At 43.8% G+C, this 20469-nt stretch overlaps 1 protein-coding gene across 5 annotated transcripts in view; it reads left to right on the forward strand.

Moving 5' to 3' along the window:
- The first annotated feature begins 1590 nt into the window (after window positions 1–1590).
- The window catches only part of ZMYM3 (zinc finger MYM-type containing 3), a 539665-nt gene continuing 520786 nt past the window's right edge, over window positions 1591–20469 (forward strand). For 4 of the 5 annotated variants that reach the window (XM_086918269.1, XM_086918272.1, XM_086918271.1 and 1 more), the window contains exon 1: window positions 1697–1825. The gene's annotated coding sequence lies outside the window, so the exon portion shown is untranslated. The other variant, XM_086918270.1, reaches the window with a different exon arrangement.

The raw sequence follows: 20469 nt of genomic DNA on the forward strand, positions 1-20469 counted from the left end.
CACTGTAAAGTGTAGAGGGACCATGGGTAACGATTAGGACTTTATGGATAAAACAAAAAAATTGTAAAATCGTATTATATTGTACCTTATCACATCAAATAATACGTAACACAGGAGACTGCACGAATTCCATGAGTCTTTAATGAATTTTAGAAATTTTGTATGCATTTTAACGAACCTTACCTGTTCTGTCTTTATGATATGTATTTTTGTAAGAAGTTTTTTAATAAGAAAAGCTATTTAGTCTGCCTATGTCTGTATTTTGTATGCTTTTATGGTTTTTTGTCAAAACACCGAATAAAGCTAATTTTGAACTTTGAACTTTGTGTATGATAACATGTTATGGTTCATACTGTCCTCCGTGTATTACCAACCATGTATGTATAAAGCTTGTTACGATATCACTCTGTTTTCTGTTCATTTTTCATTTTCGTTCTGTTTCTTTATGTAACGATGATGTCCTCTTTAATCTGCATGCCTTGGTACTGTTTGATTCCTCCAATAAAAAAAATTGAATATAAAAAAAAAAAGTTAAATGGTGTGTAAAGGACTGCTTATTAAGTTGAAAAATGGCTAATAAACTGGTCCTCAATCCTTCCACAAAAGTTAAATTGGTGTGGTTTGAATAGGGGTGCCGCAGCTGTGCACCATTCGTTGCCGGGGGGAATTCGTCAAGTGAAAATGACAACATAAGTCATACACATGTGATCCCGGCGGCCGACAGAGGAAGCGGCCATTCCAGTTAATGCTATCTCCCCGTAGAGCTCTTCCGCCATCTTGAATCGGGACAAGTGCCTTCAAATGGCCCTACCATGCATATAGGCAACCCTCTTGGATCGGTCTATTTTGTTCAGTTTAAAATGGCAGGCGCGATTGCTGCCATATTGAATAGGTGGGCTTGCCGGTTGACTGAAATGGCGGTACGGGTGCGGCCATTTTGGATGATAAATCACTTTAGTGAGAAATACAGTGCGGCCACCGTAGAGCGGGAGCGCTTGTTTCTCAAGCGTAACGGTATCTACCGTGACAATCAAGGAGCCGCCGCTCTCTTCAGCGAGCAGATGCTGGCGTCGAAGGGTTGGTTAGTCCTTGACATAAAAATAGCGGGAGACTTTAAGACTGCTGTAATATGAATCACTAGTGCCTTTGGAATTGCTTTGAACATATCGTGTATGTAATAAATATACTACTTCGAGCACCGTTTGCAAATTGTGTTTGCCTTACTTGTAGCCGGGAAAATGTTCAGTGATATATTTCCAAAATGCTTGTATGTTGATGAGAAGTTTAATTACTCGCTTCCATACGTCTGATTTGGTTTCGCTGTTTTGCATCTGAAGCTATCCGTCAGGAACATCAGCCATTTTGCTAGCCAAGAGTTTCAAAGCGCATGCGCTAACTTAGCGTAGACTGCCGGGGCCTTTAAAGAGGTGGGCAAAAAAGAGTCAATGGATAAAATGAGAACAGATGCCTGATTTTAACATGGACGCCCCGGCGAAGCTTATGAAGCCTGGGTTAGTTGTGCGACGCGGAAATCGGCAGTCCTTTGTCTGTGTCTATCTCGGGGAGCTTCTAGACGGGCGGGTGGCCCCAAACGGACCAGGCTCCGCCCCCACAGCGGCCCAATCGCGTGGAGGTGACCACGAAGGCCCCGCCCCCTGGTGGCAGCAGAGCGCCGCGAAAGAGGGTGAGATTTAAAGGGGCCGCGGCTCTGGCGGGACCGAGGGGGAGAGACGGGAGAGCGGGAGCGCGAGGCACGGGGCGCCGGAGCCGAGCCACGGGAGCGCGCGGAAGGGCGGGACGCGGCCTGCAGCCACCAGCGCCGCAGGTACCCGCCGTGGGGGGAGGGGCCTCAGGGGTAGGGGCGCGCGGGGAGGGGCCTGCAAGTTGAGGCCTAGGGGCTGAGGAGCTGTGTGACCCTCTGCACACTGTGGGGGAGGGGTGGGGCGAGGGATCCCTGGGCTCCATGGTGGGGGATGGGCAGGGCTAACGTGGGTAGCTGTCTAGGATGAGAGGCCCTAAAGCGAAGGGGCAGTGAGAGGCCTGCAGCAGGGAGAGGCCTGGGAGGGGGAGAGGAGCGTGCATCATGGAGAGTGTGAGGTCACACCCTGGGGGGAGCAGGAGGAGGTGGGATTGAGGGTCACTAGGGTGGTAACCGCCCCCATCTGCCGGGGGGTGGGGGAGGCATTTGTTCCCACCCTATCAAGCATGGTAGTTGTGTGTCCATGAGCAGAGGGATGGCATAGTGGGTTGGGGGCTCTGTTGAGGCCTGCTCCTGGGGGGCATCTGAGAGCTGCCCAACAGGTGGGGGTGCTGATGACAGGTGCCAAGTTCATCCTTGTTTGGGGGAGGTGGGAGTGATCTTTCTTGATTAGGATGGAGGGGCCTGGGAATCCATGAAGTGGGAGCAGAATGAGGGACCCATAGACTGCTCTGAGAGTAGTTTGTGCTCCTGAGTTGAAGCATGAGTGCACCTGATTTTTTTTTTTTTTTTTTTTTTAAGCCTGTGGTGGTCAGACTAGACTCCAGAGGACTCCCCAAATCTTTCATTTGTATTGTTGACTGTGCAAATCTGCTGTCAGTGAACAGTACAATTCCAAATGCTACTGACAGTAATGATAACGTGTCAGACTTTTGAGTCTTAATACGTCCAGGCATTTGTTCATACAACTTCATGGAGGATTTTTTCAGTGCGAAGGTTGTGGCCCCAGAATGAGGCAGATTTTGCTGGTGGTGTTCAATGATGTATAAGAAAGATCAGCAAACAGACAAGCCATGGCTAGCCTTTCTTGGCCTTGTGCTGCAGACCCCACGTGTTTGCCAATGACGTTGTTTTACTGTGCTCCTGGCTGTTGTGTGACTAAATCAGGTGACTTGGTGCAATGTTTGGTTAAGATTTGCCAGATGATGGGTTACGTGAGATATTCAATCAATCTTTGCCATTTTGGATACAATATGATGAACCAACAAAACACAAATAAGATAAAATCACATATTCTAGTCATTTTTTAGATTAGGATAAAAATAAAACCATTGGATATTTAATCATTTAAACGTTGTGTCACATATGTTGCTCGTTAATTGGCCTATGTCAATGATTAAGCTCTCCGGTACCTGGCTGTTTGCAAAAATTTCAAAATGGCAAATGCCACTCAAGGACTAATATTGGATTTTCATATTCTTATGGTGTTTCGATAACATATTGGCTACACTCAACAAAGTGTACAACCCATCTTAATCTAGGTCTTTTTGTTTGCTGTACAGAAAAAGTATAAAACATTCCCCCAGTTTATTCCTGTTGATAACTAGCAGGACACTGAAAGGATCTCAGTCTAAACTTTATCTACAGTGTTTTAATCCAAAGAGGTTTTATATAGTCCAGAAATTATTTACATTTATAGTTGCATTTCATAGATTGAAACAAAACGAAAGTCCATCTGTAATTTCATTTAGAGCTACACACCCAAACCTGTGATTCACAGTGCTTTAAGCACTGGATGAAATAGAGACGCTGTCATATCAACAATCGCTCAGCCAAAGTCTACCGAAAGTGATTTGAAAATTCATACTATCTCTGCTCCCTTCCATGAATCTGGCACTGGGGTGCCTGCTGCTAAAGCATTTGAAAGAATTTAGAATCTGTGTGGTGATCGTTGCCCACACAGATTGAAATATTGACCCCATTAAGTGAGTGAAGATGACATTAATAATGAGGCACGGTCTATAGCATAAAACTTGTTCACATGTATGATAGGTGATAGATGTTGGTAAACATCTGGTGGAGAGATTTTTAAGTGGAGACCGTACTAAATGAATATAGTTCAATGCTGTATACATTCCACACAGTTTTTTAAATATAAATATTTTTTTTGCGTGTCGAATTATGATGTGTGTAGTGTTAAGGCTTATATTGTGCCTAAAATTGTGTGAGGAAGATGGTAAATATAATTGTTCATATCTTTAGTTATATAGAACATGTATGTTTGCACTCATTTATTGTTTGTTCTTTTGTTTATAGATTTGTTCTTTATATATTCTGTTTTAACTGATAGAAAATATATGTCCTGAAGAAGGTGAACACCTAAAATGTATTGACCGAAACATGGCAACTTTTTTGTGTCATAATCGACTTCTTGACAATTTTACTTGACTAATAAGTCATAAATGTACAGTGATAATTTTGGTGGATGTGTACAAATTTAAAGACCAGTTAAATTGTCTTATGATTTCTTCTGTGGTTATATGTGCTCTATATCAATTGGAGTGTATTGCCCAATATATATTTCTGGGATAATTAAGATCATTTTCAATAAAAGTATATATTTTTGTCGACATCTGGCAGTCATTGATTTTAGATCTGACTCATGATTGTATAATAGAGTGAATAACTTAATTGGAGATGTCAAGTCAAGTCAAGTCAAAACATTTATATAGCGCACTACATACCCAGAGGGTTTCAAGGCGCTTAGGAAGGGGAGGTGGATTATTTGTCAAATATCCACGTTTTAAGCTGCTTTCTGAACGCTAGGTGATTCTGGGTGAGGCGAAGGTAAGCGGGGAGTGAGTTCCATGTTTTGGCAGCCAGGTATGAGAAGGATCTGCCTCCCATGGTGGTCTTGTTGATGCGAGGTACAGTGGCGAAGGCTTGGCTGGAAGAGCGGAGTTGGCGGGAGGGGGTGTAGAAGGACAGTCGAGAGTTGAGGCAATCTGGTCCGATGTCGTAGAGTGATTTGTGTGCGTGATGAGTCAAGTGGAGTAATTGTCTAATTCTTAGTCTACCTAGTGGATTTTTTGTATTTGCACATCTATTGGCCTAATCGTATTGGTAAAATGAGACAGAGAAAAGTCTTAGAATGGCTTGTAGTGGCCTTTATAAGACAATGCTATGATTTTCAGGCAGAGTGGCCATATTTTCTTTGATGTTATTATTTTGAAGGAAACTTTACTATTGTCTGTAAACTGTTTTTATCATTAATGCAGAACCTTTTGTTAATGCCTCTACCCGTGAAATGCTACTAAAGTAATGGAGACTGTAAAGTAGAGATTTTGTATGCATGAAAAACTGAAAGGCGTTTTGGCTGCTAACCATCTGTTGGAGCAAAGCTTTACGCGGTGGTGCTCAGAGTTACAGCGCAGGTGTTGGGCAAGAGAGAGCTTTACATGTTTTCAGCTCATTGTCCCTATATACCAGTGTTTTACAACATGTCAGCAGAAAAATAATGAACACAGTGTTAACCCATGCTTTGCTGCTTTTGATAAATAGGTTGTGTATTAATCCATAGACGTGTAACATTTGCTTTCCTGAAAAATATTAGTGCTTTGGTTTAATAATATTGATATTGATGCAGTTAAAATGATGAGACATCAGATGAATCAGGGCGAACTGGCTCAAAACGAACGGGTAGAATACAGAGTTCATGTTTTTTAGAACTGATAACTCGATCTGGACCAACCGCTGGTGGCCGGAAACCTGTGGTATGTTACCGGTTGCGGCAGCTACGGCTAAAAAACTGGGTGTAACTTTTGATAACATCTTGATGTTCGATACCCAGGTGAATAGAATAGCCAAATTCTGCTTTTGGATTATTAAAATCCTGAAGAAAGTTCTACCCTTTATTCCTAAAGAGCTCAGGGGGGCGGTTGTCATCGTGCTCATTACATCACGCTTGGACTACTGCAATGCCATTTATCTAAATGCTAATAGTACTCTCTAAACAAGCTCCAAATGCGGTAGCCTGACTGGTCCTGGCTCTACCAAAACCAGTTCTGCGAGGGAGGTATTGAGAACTCTCCACTGGCTGCTAGTGCGGCAGCTGGTTTGTTTCCAAGCCTGTTCTTGGCCATAAAGCTCTCCATCTGCAGGGGTCAGGTTATCTTAGGACTGCCTTTAATTGGTATGTCCCCAGCAGACCTCTGAGATCAGCAGGTCAAATCGAGGTGATATTTTTTAGAAGAACAAATAGTAGTGAGCTTAATAACTAAGCCAAAAAACCCAAGAAGACAAAGAAGCTAATTGGATAAGTGAAGTGACATGTAGACAAAATTGATAGAAACAAACCAAATAATTATATTCGAAATTAGTTTGTGATTTATTTAAATATTTTCTTCATTTTTTTGTTTAGAATTTCATTTATAAAAGATACATATAAATCTTTAAAACGTCAATGACATACATTTTGTGATTTCGGAAAATTATCAATACATATTCAAAAACACAAGAAAAAAGAGACAGGGGAAAAAAACGAAAAACAGCACAAATGACTCTGATGATAAATAGGGCTAGTGGAGTAAGCAAAGCGGTGGGTGGAGACTCTACGCGCGTTTCGGCTTTTGCCTTCTTCAGGAGTCCGTCATTTGCTTTAGGACAGAAACCTAACCCTGCAAAACATATAAAGATCATGTCACATAAACACATGAATAAATGATTTTGTATTGTCGATCTACATATCTTATGGGAGCCTTGGGTCTAGGTCTAATTCATATACAAATACATACTATACAGACATTTTTTGAACATTGAAGCCGTTAATGTCAATTGACATTATATCTCTGAGCAGTTACATCTTCAACGGAAACAATTTGATTTATATACATAGAATGGTTATTTGTTTGATATGCAAATAAACCTGACATTTTCAATTTGAGACAGTTACAACCAAGATCTGTAATCCTATATTTCTCACCCAACATCTATAGATCTGGATACCTTAAACAGATAACTGTAGGCATACCTTTAGAGAACTGTATATAGTATACGAAAAGAGGCTAGCAGAAAATAATAATGAAAACCCAGGTGAATAGAATAGCCAAAAGAGGAAAGAGTTTAGATAATTGCTTTCTTGGTATATTTAAAGGTGGGTTGTAATTATGGCTTATCAGTTTAGTTTACCATATTAGGTTAGGGTAGATTTATAGAATATTGACCTAGTAAAAGATTAGAAACGAACTAGTTGAATTTACTTACATACGAAGAGGGTATACACTTATTTAGAAAAATCTCTTGACGGTCAATCATCTGGGTAAGGTCGTACTCTGTACCTCGCTAAATATAAAAGACAACAACTATTATGTAGCAGGATATGGTGGAGACTTATGCTGGTAGTCACAGGCAGCTAAATGATAGTGAATAGAATAGAATGCTTCCCATATCTAAGCATTATTACGGTTTGTAAGAACATATGTAGTCATCCAAAGTCTTCACGTAATAGGGTAGTGTTTTGTGTATATATACACTTATTCTTTACATAGATATCCTATTTAGTAACCATAGCAGCATTTGTATATTTTGGCATTGTTATTGGTCAAAATCTCTTTGTCTCAATTGGCAGAAAATATCGCTCGTAGAATAGATATACTGTGTTAGAGTTAAGAAAAGAATGACATCTATGTAAGGAACCATATTAGTATCGTTACCGTTATCTTTACCTTGCTAATCTTCTTGTTACTTTTATTCATAAGATACTTGTTCCGCTTGCAGGGGTATTGGAGTCATGCCCATAGATGTACAACACTGCGACCAAAGGAGAGAGATAATATAGAATGTTTACCGATCGATAGAAGAAGATATATATCAAGGTGGTAATTAGCCTGACATATACGTATATATATACCTTTTATGTTATTCATTTTCCCTTCGTGTAAAATTGGTTAGGAGACGCAATGACTTTCCAGGGTTAAAGTTACTCTGAGCACATAGCTTGTTTGTTAGTGGTGTCTTAGGCGATTTCTGACTGAAGTCGTTCGGGAAATGAAAATGGAAGGGGAGAAATCAGGAAAAGGTACGATTAAAACAAGCTACAATAGGCGTCTGGTTATAATAAGAAATCTGCACCTTTAACCACTGAATACAGTGGCGCTACGTACCTGATTAATATTAGACACTCGACCAATGTTGCAGTTATTTAGTTATATGTAGCTCCCTGTTGTTGAAACGCCTCGAGCCAAGTAACTACCTAAGAAAGGATATGAGTCTGATTAGAGCCTGGCTGTTAGTTTCTAGGGAAAAGGCTTGCTGAGCTCAGTCGAATTACATACCGAAGTAAAGCCGGGCGTTTTGGTTCATCGGGGTTCTGGATGTCCTACGTCGTCACACCGAAGGAAACAAATGCCGAAATGCCTGATCCTATATATAGCTCTCTGTATCCTCCGATGTTAAGTGGGAACCGGTGTATCTGGTTAACATAAGGCGTGGTAACAGGCAGAGATGTATTACTACCTGGGAGGTATACTTGTAAATGATCACTTGTACCAATGAACATGCGTTCGAACTGAGGCACTATGTGATATGCTGAGGAGTGATCTCGTCTACCAATGAGCTTGCGTTCGTAGTTCCAAAGGTGGGACTACGCGGATTGGTAAACGTCGCTAGAGCCTAGTGGTGAACTGATGAATAAAATCATGTCACTATACGGCTGCGCTAGTAGTTCAAAGTATAGAACTACAGGTATATGATGGCGCACCCGGCACCTAATAAATGCGTATGGGTGATATGCTAATCAGTGATCACGTGTAACAATAAGCATATATTCGTAGTTCAAAAAATGGAACTAGGCGAGTTGGTAAACGTATCTGACGCAAAGTGATATGCTGATAAATCAGTTCGTGTCGCTATGCGCTTGCGCTCGTAGTGCAAAATTGTAGAACTACACGTGTAAAATGGAGTAACGGGCACATGATAATCGCGCCTAATCTGGTGACATATATACAGGCTTTGTATGCCCGTAGGCTCCCCCTGGTAGTTCTAAAGATGAACTACATATCTGAAGTGACATCATATTTAAAACGGATACATGTGAGATACTTACATATACTGAGTCAAGCACATGATTGCACGTAAAGAGTAATGCGTTCGAACATTACTAGGCTGACCATATTTTTTAGACGTGATGTTATCAAGAAAGTTAACACTTCTTAAGAGTTTATTACCAGATACTGCAGAACTCTCTACGAAGTAACAGTCTATAAGCTGTTTGACAATGTTGTAATACAAAAGATGTCAATAGAGACACAAGGGGTGGTGTATCTAATGATCGCTTGCTCCCATGGGATTTCAGAATTGAGCCCCATGTTTGCTGTGTTAAGAGAAAAGATCCAGTATACCTCTCGCTTTTTTCGAATCTTGTCCGGGCATAATCCAGGTCTGGGTTGCATATTTTCGATAATGAACCACCTTAAATCCTCAGGTGAGTGCTCAAATTCTAGGAAATGCGCGACCAATGGGGCATTAATTTTCTTAGTACGGACTGCAGATTTGTGTTCTGTTATTCTTTTATTGATGGCTCTGGAAGTTTCACCAACATAGCCTTTCTGACAAGAGCATAGTATTAAATATACTACGTTTTGGGTTTTACAATTTGTCATTGTTTTACAGACAATTGTAATATTGATGAATGTAAGGTCCTTTCTTTCAATTGCTTGTGGACAAGTCTTACAAGTACCACATTTGTAGTTGCCTACGACAGGATTATCACTGGTTATACTTCTTTGTATGAAGTTAGGTTTCACTGGCATTCTTGACCTAACGACTAAATCTTTTATGTTTTTATTTCTTTTGTAGGCAATAACCGGTTTGGGTATGCGGTCGTCTGTAGACTTGTTCACATTAAGTAGATTCCAATTGGAATAGATGATTTGTCGTATCTTTTCATTCATTAAGGAATGTCTAGTGACCAGAACTAGCTGGTCGTTTTGTTTAGTGCCCTTTTCTCGTAGAATGGATTGGCGGTCAAAATATCGAGCTCTTTTGTACGATTCCCGGACAAGCCTGTGCGGGTAACCGCGATCTTCAAATATCTTTTTCATGATAATGGATCTATCATCATAGTCTTGCAATTTTGAGCAATTGCGTCGAAGTCTCAAAAATTGACTGAAAGGGAATTTGTTTTTTTGGGATGCAGGGTGAAAGCTTTTGTAGTGGAGCAAGGTGTTACGTGCCGTCGGTTTTACAAAAAGATCCACATATATCTGGCCTTGATCATGCTTAATGGTTAGGTCTAGAAATTCCATTTCAGTATTACTGATGTGTGATGTGAATCTGAGGTTGTTGTCACAGGCATTAAGCCATGTTATGAATTCGTTAAGATTGTCCTCATTGTCATCCCATATGAATATGACATTGTCGATATATCTCGACCAATGTAAAATTGTTTTGTAAAAAGGGGCTATTTCGTTGAAGATATGGATGTTTTCGAATGAGGCCATGTAGATATTTGCAATCGTAGGGGCGCAAGAAGCGCCCATACTGACTCCTTTGCTTTGTTTGTAAAGATTGCCTCGAAATTCAAAGACATTCTCCTCTAAGACAATCTTGAGGCAGTCTAGAATGAAAGTCTCATTGCAATCGACTTCATATGTGTTGATAAACCATTCTGTTGCCTTAATGGCACCATTGATTGGGATGTTAGAATATAAACTCTCCACATCCAATGTAACCATCCATTGTCTTCTTTCATTGAAGGTAGTGCCCTCTAGCAAGTTAATGATATGACCAGTGTCTTTAACATATCCCGGTATTTTGGATATGTATGGACGTAGGATGGCATCCAGATATTTAGAGAGGGGTTCAGTGATACTGCCTATGGTGTTGACGATCGGACGGAAGGGGGGGGATCTACTTCGTTTTTGTGGACCTTCGTTCGGAGTCCCATATAGGCAGGCCATTCTCGGGAGTGACACATTCAAATAGTCATGTTCTTTCTGGCATATGTCTCCATTATTCAAAGCTTTGGACGTCAGTCTCTGTATCTTTTGTTTGGTTCTAGCGGTTGGGTCTTTGGATATTTTGTTGTAAAAATTGGTGTCATTGAGCATGTTCTCTATTTTTGTTGTATATTTAGAGGTGTCAAGGATGGCAATGCCTCCTCCTTTGTCGCATCCCTTTACAGTGATGCAAGTAGATTCCTTCAGTGACTTGAGTGCTTGATACTCATCCACTGTGAGGTTGTAAGCAGTGTGAGGAATGTATTTTGTTGCTGCTGTAAGTTTTTTCATGACTATTTTTTCAAAGATAGAGATCTCTGGAGACACTTGATCTAAAATGGGGGTAAATATGGATTTCGGTGCTAGACCTGATTTGTTGGTTTCCATTGTATTTAATTCAGTGTTAGAAAAGAAGTCCATCAGCCTGATTTTTCTAAAGAATGACACCACACCGTTAAACAATTCAAATTTGTTTAGACCAGAGTGTGGTACATAGCTTAGTCCTTTAGATAGAAGTGACAATATTGCTTGATCTGGTACTTGGCTACTGAGATTAAATATAGGTATTGTTGTCATTCTCTCCAGTAGCGTGCATTGCGGGTTTCTAGATATCTGTTCGAATTCATAGGTTGATGTTCCTGGTACTGGGGTTGATGTTCCTGATATTGAGGTTGATATTGTTGTTGGTGATGAGGTTGGTATTGTCCCCTTTGTTGGTAGGATAATTATATTCAAAATTAGTTTGTGATTTATTTAAATATTTTCTTCATTTTTAGGTCTCGCCTGTCGATGCGCATCGAGCAAGCGAGACTATGGGGGCTTATCCACTCTTTGTCCAACTTGCAAGGAATCGTGGCGATTCCTTGCAGTGCCCGTGACTTTTAAGCTCAATGCGCATGCGCATTGAGCTTAAAAGCGCGTGCACGTGCCCCCAGCCGCCTGCCTTGCCTACTCTCCCGCCCCCTCACTTCTTGATTGCACGGCCGCTAGGCCGTGCCTCCCTACTCTCCTCCCACTCTCCTCCCACTCTCCTTGCACGGCCGCTAGGCCGTGCCTCCCCTACTCTCCTCCTCCTACTCTCCTCCCCTCGCCGTCTGTTCCCGCACTCCTCCCACACCCTGCTCCGCCCCCTCCCCTGTCTGCCATGTCGCGTCACACATTGCACCGGATGCCTCCCTCCTGCTCCTCCCCCGGTACATGCAGCAGCTCCAAGAAGCCCCGTTGTATCGTCACCATGGCCTCCCCGGTGGCCGAGGAGCCCTTCCCGCTCCACGTACTTCTTCCCAAGAAGGAGACGGGTGCCGCCGGCTCCCGCTCCCACATCCCAGAGTACGACGGCTTAGGGACGGTTATTGCTGTGCTCAACACTGGCGTGGACCCTGGGGCGCCGGGTATGCAGGTAACAGAATGTGCATGAAAAAGCAGGGACTAGAGCAGATGTAGCGGGTGCAGCTGCTCCCACCCTTCCTTACATCCGTGATCCTTAAATCATGAACAGAAGAAGCAACACACGGTTCCGGCGACTCTGTGCCCTGCAAGTCCCTCCCCTGTCCCAACTCCTCTGCCTTCTCAGAGAGGGGCCGGCCCCGTAGCACCATGCTGATCCCGCACAGCTGACTTCAGGCATGTCACATCTTTTAAGGTGAACACAGCAGTATCAACATTGCAAAGATTAATGGGCGTCATAAAATTAACAAAACAAATGTTTTATTTAATTTAAAAAAAACGCTACTGCGCACATGAAATATTATATGCAAAATAAGCCTCATATTTCTTTCCGCAATTCTTTCAATGTCACTTTTCTCTATCTGTGTACTGGTGCAAAATTGTGTTTATAATTTGCATGGGGCAAATCTATTTTATTCACTTACTACTGCAAGCCGCAAACCACGTTTGTGCACTTGTGCACCAGCGCAGTGCACCAGCTGCAGTTGCTATTCAGTAGCACGCCCTGGCAGTCCATGCTTTCACCTAAGCGGGTAAGCGGGCCAGTTAGGTGGTTAAAGCATGTGTCAATCGAGCAGAAACCCACACAAAGCTCGGTCATTATCAGCACTGCACCAGTCATCTGCTCTGGTTTGAGGTTCCGCACTGCGCCCTCCTCAGTGTCGGGGGTCTGCACATCCAGAGGCATGACATTTCTCAAATGGAAATTTGCGTTGTTTACGGTCTCCCTGTACCATGTTAGCCAGGATGCGCAGAAGGCAGCTGCCCCCTATCACCGGTGACGTGCCCAGCCCATCAGCTGCAGAGCACTGCTACCAGAGGACTCTCACGGGGTGTCGTGAGCAATGTGTGGCCGCAAAAGTGCGCTTCATAGCACCAAATTCAGCATACAAAGCGGGGGGTGCAGAAAATAAACGCAGGGCCTCAGGCAAACAAAGGAAGATTGAGCAAATAGTAGGCTCACACAGTCACAGGCCTCCCTTATCTGACACAGTGCAGAAAACGATAGATGCAGGCTACCATAGCACACCCTGATGGCATGCAGACGAGAAATTCTGGGGTGTGAAATCCAGGCATTAGACAGCACTCTCCATACACATGGTCAGCAGCATGAAGGTCTCATCAGCTCAGCCACATCTTTCTCCACTGGAAGAGGTGGGCCCCCACATTGGCCGTAGCAAAGCAGGGAACGCAGTGGAGAGCAAACATGGAGCAGGCCGTTTCTTTCCTTCCCCAGTTTGTTTCTATTTTCCTGTTCCATTTTAAACCTATTTAACAATTCTTCCCTTACTCATCGTTTGTTCGATCCGTGTGACTTTGCCGACTTACACCTCCCCTCCCTACTTTCTGCCCTGGCCCCTCCCCCTCTCCTTGAGGTGAGCTCGGCATCACCCTCGCTCATAGCCTCGAATCCATCACCCTGCTTCCAGTATGCACACCCCGAGCACGTCCTCGAAACACATTTCCATTCTGTCCATTCCTATGCATCATTCATTTATCACGCAGACACCTCTCAGATCAGTTTCAAAGCCAAACTGCAACTTTCTTGCACTCTCACTCCTCCTCACTCACCCTCAAACCCTCACTCACCCTCTCACCCTCACCCTCACTCACCCTCTCACCCTCACCCTCACTCACCCTCACTCACCCTCACTCTCACTCACCCTCACTCACCCTCACTCTCACTCACCCTCACTCACCCTCACTCTCACTCACCCTCAACCCCTCACCCTCACTCACCCTCAACCCCTCACTCACCCTCACTCACCCACCCACCCTCACCCTCACTCACCCTCAACCCCTCACCCTCACACAGTGCAATAGGTCTCGGAGCATTTGAGTTAGAGCTTTTAGAAATGTTTATGGCTTTTTTTTTTTAATTCTTTAGCATTGGCTACAGGAAACAAAAATGCTAAAGATTTACAAAAAAAACCCATAAACAATTCTAAAAGCACTAACTCTAATGCTGCGAGACCTATTGCATTTCCAATGCTTGTTTTGTTTAGAATTTCATTTATAAAAGATACATATCAATCTTTAAAACGCCAAATGACATGCATTTTGTGATTTCAGAAAATTATCAATACATATTAAAAAAACACAAGAAAAAAGAGACCGGGGAAAAAAACGAAAAACAGCACAAATGACTCTGATGATAAATAGGGCTAGTGGAGTAAGCAAAGCGGTGGGTGGAGACTCTACGCGCGTTTCGGCTTTTGCCTTCTTCAGGAGTCCGTCATTTGCTTTAGGACAGAAACATAACACTGCAAAACATATAAAGATCATGTCACATAAACACATGCATAAATGATTTTGTATTGTCGATATACATATCTTATGGGAGCCTTGGGTCATGAATTGGGTCATGTCATGAATGATGCCTTTCGGCATCATTCATGACATGGTCAGTGACATCACTGATGTCATCAGTGATGTCATTGACCATGTCATGAATGATGTAATATGTGACATGATCAGCAGTGGATTGTGGGTGCGTGATATATAGTTAGTGCAACTAACTATATATGCAAATTTCAATGGTTTTGTGTGAGTAAAATAAGGTTTTGTAAATGCTAATTCCTAACTATATATGGTCTATAACCTATGGTTTTTTCAGTGAATGTATGTATGTATGTATGTATATATATATATATATATATATATATATATATATATATATATATATATATGCTGCAATTATCCAAGCATTAACCGCCTCCACCAAATCGAGAGTTGCGTCGTCTCAATAAGACTCCTTGGATCGAGTCTCTTTCACTCCATTATGCAAACGACCACGCCATGTGAGATTGTCAAAATTTCTTTATTTCTGCCGCTGCCAAACGCGTTTCGACTACACAGTAGTCTTGATCACTGGTTACGGTTAAGGAAGCGCACAGCCATTTTTAAAGAAAAAAATATCAGTTCATACTACGTCATTGACACTGCCTGTCAGCCGACAGGGAAGACAGACTTAAACTTAACTCTCTGTTGCATGTTCGTTTTTTTACACATTGGCTTCAACACAATTTAATACATTTATTCAAAATGCATAACAATTACCGGTTAACTTAATTCATGGACAACCTTAAATTTTTTTAATAAAGTGCTAGGTGCGAGTATTTGTAATTTTCAACTCCATTATGAAAACTTTATCGACAATGACGCGCATTGGCATAATTACGCGTTGAATGTACAAATTGTGTACCTTTGTCAATTCCATTCACAAGTTCAAAAAAAAAACAAGCATTAGAAATGCAATAGGTCTCGCAGCATTAGAGTTAGTGCTTTTAGAATTGTTTATGGGTTTTTTTGTAAATCTTTAGCATGAGGTTGAGGGTGAGTGAGGGTGAGGGGTTGAGGGTGAGTGAGGGTGAGGCTGAGGGGTTGAGGGTGAGGGTGAGTGAGGGTGAGTGAGGGGTTGAGGGTGAGTGAGGGTGCGGGGTTGAGGGTGGGTGAGGGGTTGAGGGTGAGTGAGGGTGAGGGTGAGGGGTTGAGGGTGAGGGGTTGAGGGTGAGTGAGGGTGAGGGAGGGTGAGGGGTTGAGGGTGAGGGGTTGAGGGTGAGTGGGGGTGAGTGAGGGTGAGGGGTTGATAGTGAGTGAGGGTGAAGGTGAGTGAGGGTGTGGGTGAGTGAGTGAGTGAGGGTGAGTGAGAGTGAGAGTGAGAGTGAGGGTGAGGGTGAGGGTGAGGGTGAGGGTGAGGGTGAGGGAGAGTGGGTGAGAGTGGGTGAGGGTGGGTGAGGGTGGGTGAGGGTGAGTGAGGGTGAGTGAGGGAGGGTGAGGGAGGGTGAGGGTGAGGGTGAGTGAGAGTGAGGGTGAGTGAGAGGGTGGGTGAGTGAGGGTGGGTGAGGGAGAGTGAGTGAGGGTGAGTGAGGGTGAGTGAGGGTGAGTGAGGGTGAGTGAGAGAGTGAGGGTGAGTGAGGGTGAGTGAGAGTGAGTGAGAGTGAGTGAGGGTGGGTGAGGGTGAGGGTGAGTGGGTGAGTGAGGGTGAGTGAGGGCGAGTGAGGGCGAGTGAGGGCGAGTGAGGGCGAGTGAGGGTGAGTGAGGGCGAGTGAGGGCGAGTGAGGGCGAGTGATGGTGAGTGAAGGCGAGTGATGGTGAGTGATGGTGTGGGTGAGGGGTTGAGGGTGAGTGAGGGTGAGGGGTTGAGGGTGAGTGAGGGTGAGTAAAGGGTGGGTTTTGACATGTGTGGTTTTAAGCTAGTAGGTGGGACATCATTTTTAAAGGAAAATTTGCTGAGAGCTAACCAAGTGGACGAAGAATTCGAGCAAGATCGTTGGCACTAGCTGGAGGGATTTGATAATTTAGTTACTACCTTGTTTCATGTCCAGTTCTGTGGTTTATCTGTAAACCTATTGCACTCTGGGAGTTGTAGTCTGGGTTTACTTAGATATTCAACCAATTGCACTGCACGCCTTGAAATGATACGTGTAGTTTTTAAGAGCCAAGACCAGGGATGGAACATGGATTCTTGCTGAAATGGAGTGTGGTTGGAACCCTAGCGGCATAAGAGGAAGTCCTCACCGGGGTATGTCGATGCTGCTGGATCTGAGCAGTCGCATTTATGAAACCAGTGCAGCATGGGGTGGAGACATGGGGGACCACAGCGTGGGGACTGAGCATGTTTGAGAATCGGCGGGTGAAATAAAAAAAAAAAAAAAAGCCGGAGGGAAGAGAGGGGAGGGGGGAGGAGAAATGCGACACGGCGGGAAGGGGAGGGGGCGGAGCGGGTCAAATAAACAAAAAACAAGCTGGAGGGAAGAGAGGGGAGGGGGAGGAGAAATGCGGCAGGCAGGAAATGCGAGACGGCGGGAAGGGGAGGGGGCGGAGCGGGTCTGTGCAGTATGGTATACTTTGTTTAAAATAGATTAATTAGCTAACGACTCGTAGGAGTTAGAATTCTGTATGTTCTGAATGTGTAACAATGAAAAATCCAGTTCAGTTCTTATGTCAGTATTCAATTGAACTATTTTTCCAAGCCAGAAGTATGCCAGATACAAAATAATATACAAAGATAAATACATAGGTGCGTGTTACATTTTACGCTAGTGTAATGCTCGTCAAAAGTTCAACTAAAGTTTCTCTGCTCCCAATGTTCGATTGCTATACATGCCAATGTGTCGGGTGTGCCACTCACATATATCAGAATCTTCTAAATAGAATTTTCGAAATCTAAGACAGCCAGACGTGGTCGCTGATGCTCATCAAAGGCAGTGCCATTCCTTAGGTGGAGGACACACTTTTGTCAGGGAGCCGTGGTGCTAAACGTGGTGAAGGCGGGGGAGGGCGGGTTTGGAATGACGAGCTCGCGAGGCGGTGTTGGCGGGGAGGGGGCGGAGCGGGAGAGAGGGTGTGTGTGAAACGAGACGGAGGGGAGAGAGGGGAGGGGGAGGAGAAATGCGGCAGGCAGGAAATGCGAGACGGCGGGAAGGGGAGGGGGCGGAGCGGGTCTGTGCAGTATGGTATACTTTGTTTAAAATAGATTAATTAGCTAACGACTCGTAGGAGTTAGAATTCTGTATGTTCTGAATGTGTAACAATGAAAAATCCAGTTCAGTTCTTATGTCAGTATTCAATTGAACTATTTTTCCAAGCCAGAAGTATGCCAGATACAAAATAATATACAAAGATAAATACATAGGTGCGTGTTACATTTTACGCTAGTGTAATGCTCGTCAAAAGTTCAACTAAAGTTTCTCTGCTCCCAATGTTCGATTGCTAAACATGCCAATGTGTCGGGTGTGCCACTCACATATATCAGAATCTTCTAAATAGAATTTTCGAAATCTAAGACAGCCAGACGTGGTCGGTGATGCTCATCAAAGGCAGTGCCATTCCTTAGGTGGAGGACACACTTTTGTCAGGGAGCCGTGGTGCTAAACGTGGTGAAGGCGGGGGAGGGCGGGTTTGGAACGACGAGCTCGCGAGGCGGTGTTGGCGGGGAGGGGGCGGAGCGGGAGAGAGGGTGTGTGTGAAACGAGACGGAGGGGAGAGAGGGGAGGGGGAGGAGAAATGCGGCAGGCAGGCAGGGGAGGAGAGGAGGGGGGAGGAGAAATGCGACACGGCGGGAAGGGGAGGGGGCGGAACGGGGGCGGAGAGGGGAGAGAGAGAGTAGGCAAGGGTAAACAAACACGGACGTGCACGCGCCCGTGACTTTTAAGGTCAATGCGCATGCGCATAAGCTTAATGCGCATGCGCATTGACCTTAAAAGTCACGGGCACTGCAAGGAATCGCCACGATTCCTTGCAGTTAGATAAAGAGTGGATGAGCCCCTATAGTCTCGCTTGCTCGATGCGCATGCGCATCGACAGGCGAGACCTAAAAATATATATATATATATATATATATATATATATATATATATATATATATACACACACACACACATACACTGATCCGGAGGTCCCAACTAACTTCCGTCCCTTCTTCCAGTCTTCTCCAAAATTCTGGAGAAACATATCAATATCCAGCATACAAATTTTGCTGAGACACAAAACATCCTGCATACGTCCCAATCTGGCTTCAGAGCCGTTTTTTCAAGGGAATCAACACTTCTGGGAGCCACCGAAAACATTTGTCAACAGGTCGATAAAGGAGAGACAGTGGCACTTCTTTTATTGGATTTAAGTGCCGCGTTCGACACGGTTTCTTACACTTCTCCCTTAAAAATTCTTCAATCCAGTGGTGTTACTGGCATGGCACTCACATGGTTGTCCAGCTTTCTATCAAATACGACCTTTCAGGTTTTCTCCCCAATTGCTCTTTCTAAGACTCCGGTATCCCAGTATGGAGTCCCTCAAAGCTCCATACTTAATCAATTGCTCTTCAACATCTATGTTAGCCCCCTGGCTACGATAGCTCAGCAAGCAGGGCTAACAATATACTCTCATGCAGATGACACACAGCTCATCCTCTTGCTCTCCTCAAAGTCGTCAGCACTCCAGCCGGCACTAAAAAAGATTGCTGACTGGATGTATGATAACAAATTAAAACTAAATGGTGGGAAAAGCGAATTATTCATTTTCGGTAAAAATAAAACTCTCTGGGGCTCTCATCACTGGCCACCACAAATGGGTGATTCCCCGCCCCCCCCCCCCCCCCCCCCCCCCCCATCTCAATCAGCTTGTAACCTTGGTGTCATCGACGACCAATTGTCGATGAAGCAACAAGTGGTTAAAGTTGCCTCCACCTGCTTTGCCATTCTCAAGTGGCTTAGGGAAATTCTCTGGATGCTTCCGTCTACGCAAAAAACGGTAGCTTCCAGATTATATTACGGCAATGTACTTTATCTGGCGGCAAGCATGGAAGTGCTCTGGAAGTTGAAGGTAGTCCAGAACTCCGCAGCTAGACTGCTTTGCAAACTTCTCAGGACTTCCATCTCAGCCTCACTTCTTGAACTTCATTGGCTGAGAATCGGTAGTTGTGCCAAATTTAAAGCCCTCTTCTACATGTATAAAATAAATTCTGGCTTAGCCCCCCACTATCTTCGTGCCTTGGTACACCACTACCAACCCCCACGCCTACTAGGATCCTCTAATCAATACAAATTCCAAGTTCCTAGGATCAAACGAGCCAGAATGGGAAGGTGATCCATGCTTATCTGGCTCCCTCCCTCTGGAGCACTCTTCCAACTCGCTTACGTGTCAAACAACACTACCGTAAATTTCGTAAAGGCCTAAAAACTTGGCTTTTTAATCAGTAGTACCTTTAATTTTTTTCTTTAGAGTCTAGCTCATACCTCTTGTCCATCAGGTTAACAGGCACCGGGAAACCTCCTGGTAGCTGTGCGCCATATAAATGTATAAATAATAATAACGCTAATATCACTGTGGGGTTTGACAGCACTGTATATAGATAGCTGAGAGAAAAAACACCGGCTAGAAGTAGACCATGAGTCGATGTGAAACAATGCCTGGCGTTGTTAAAACGAAAGCACCATAAAGACCTAAGAAACCATACAACAAAAATGGAGCGCCACAGTTTGGTGAAGCGAAAGTGCCAAGAAGATCCGAAAAATGCAGTTATAAAAGAATAAACCGCCGGGATGTGCTGAAGTGGAAGCACCATGGAGATAGAAGAAGGTACATACTAGACAGTGACCGTAAAAGCATCCAGAAACTAACGGGTAGATGTGACCTTTGTCTGTTTCCCCCTGCTTGGTATGGGGCGCATGCAAAGCTACTGCAAAAACCCAGGTTAATTCTTAAGGCACTAAGATTACAGTTTTAAAGAGTTGTCCAGATCTGGGTTTTTGGCCGCTAGGTAGAACGGCGAATAAGAGTAGGTGGCACTGACTTTGGAGACATTATTATTTATAATTTAACATAAAT

The sequence above is a fragment of the Lissotriton vulgaris genome, chromosome 4_1 (genome assembly GCF_964263255.1).
Source record: "Lissotriton vulgaris chromosome 4_1, aLisVul1.2, whole genome shotgun sequence".
In the NCBI taxonomy this organism is placed as follows: Eukaryota; Metazoa; Chordata; class Amphibia; order Caudata; family Salamandridae; genus Lissotriton; species Lissotriton vulgaris.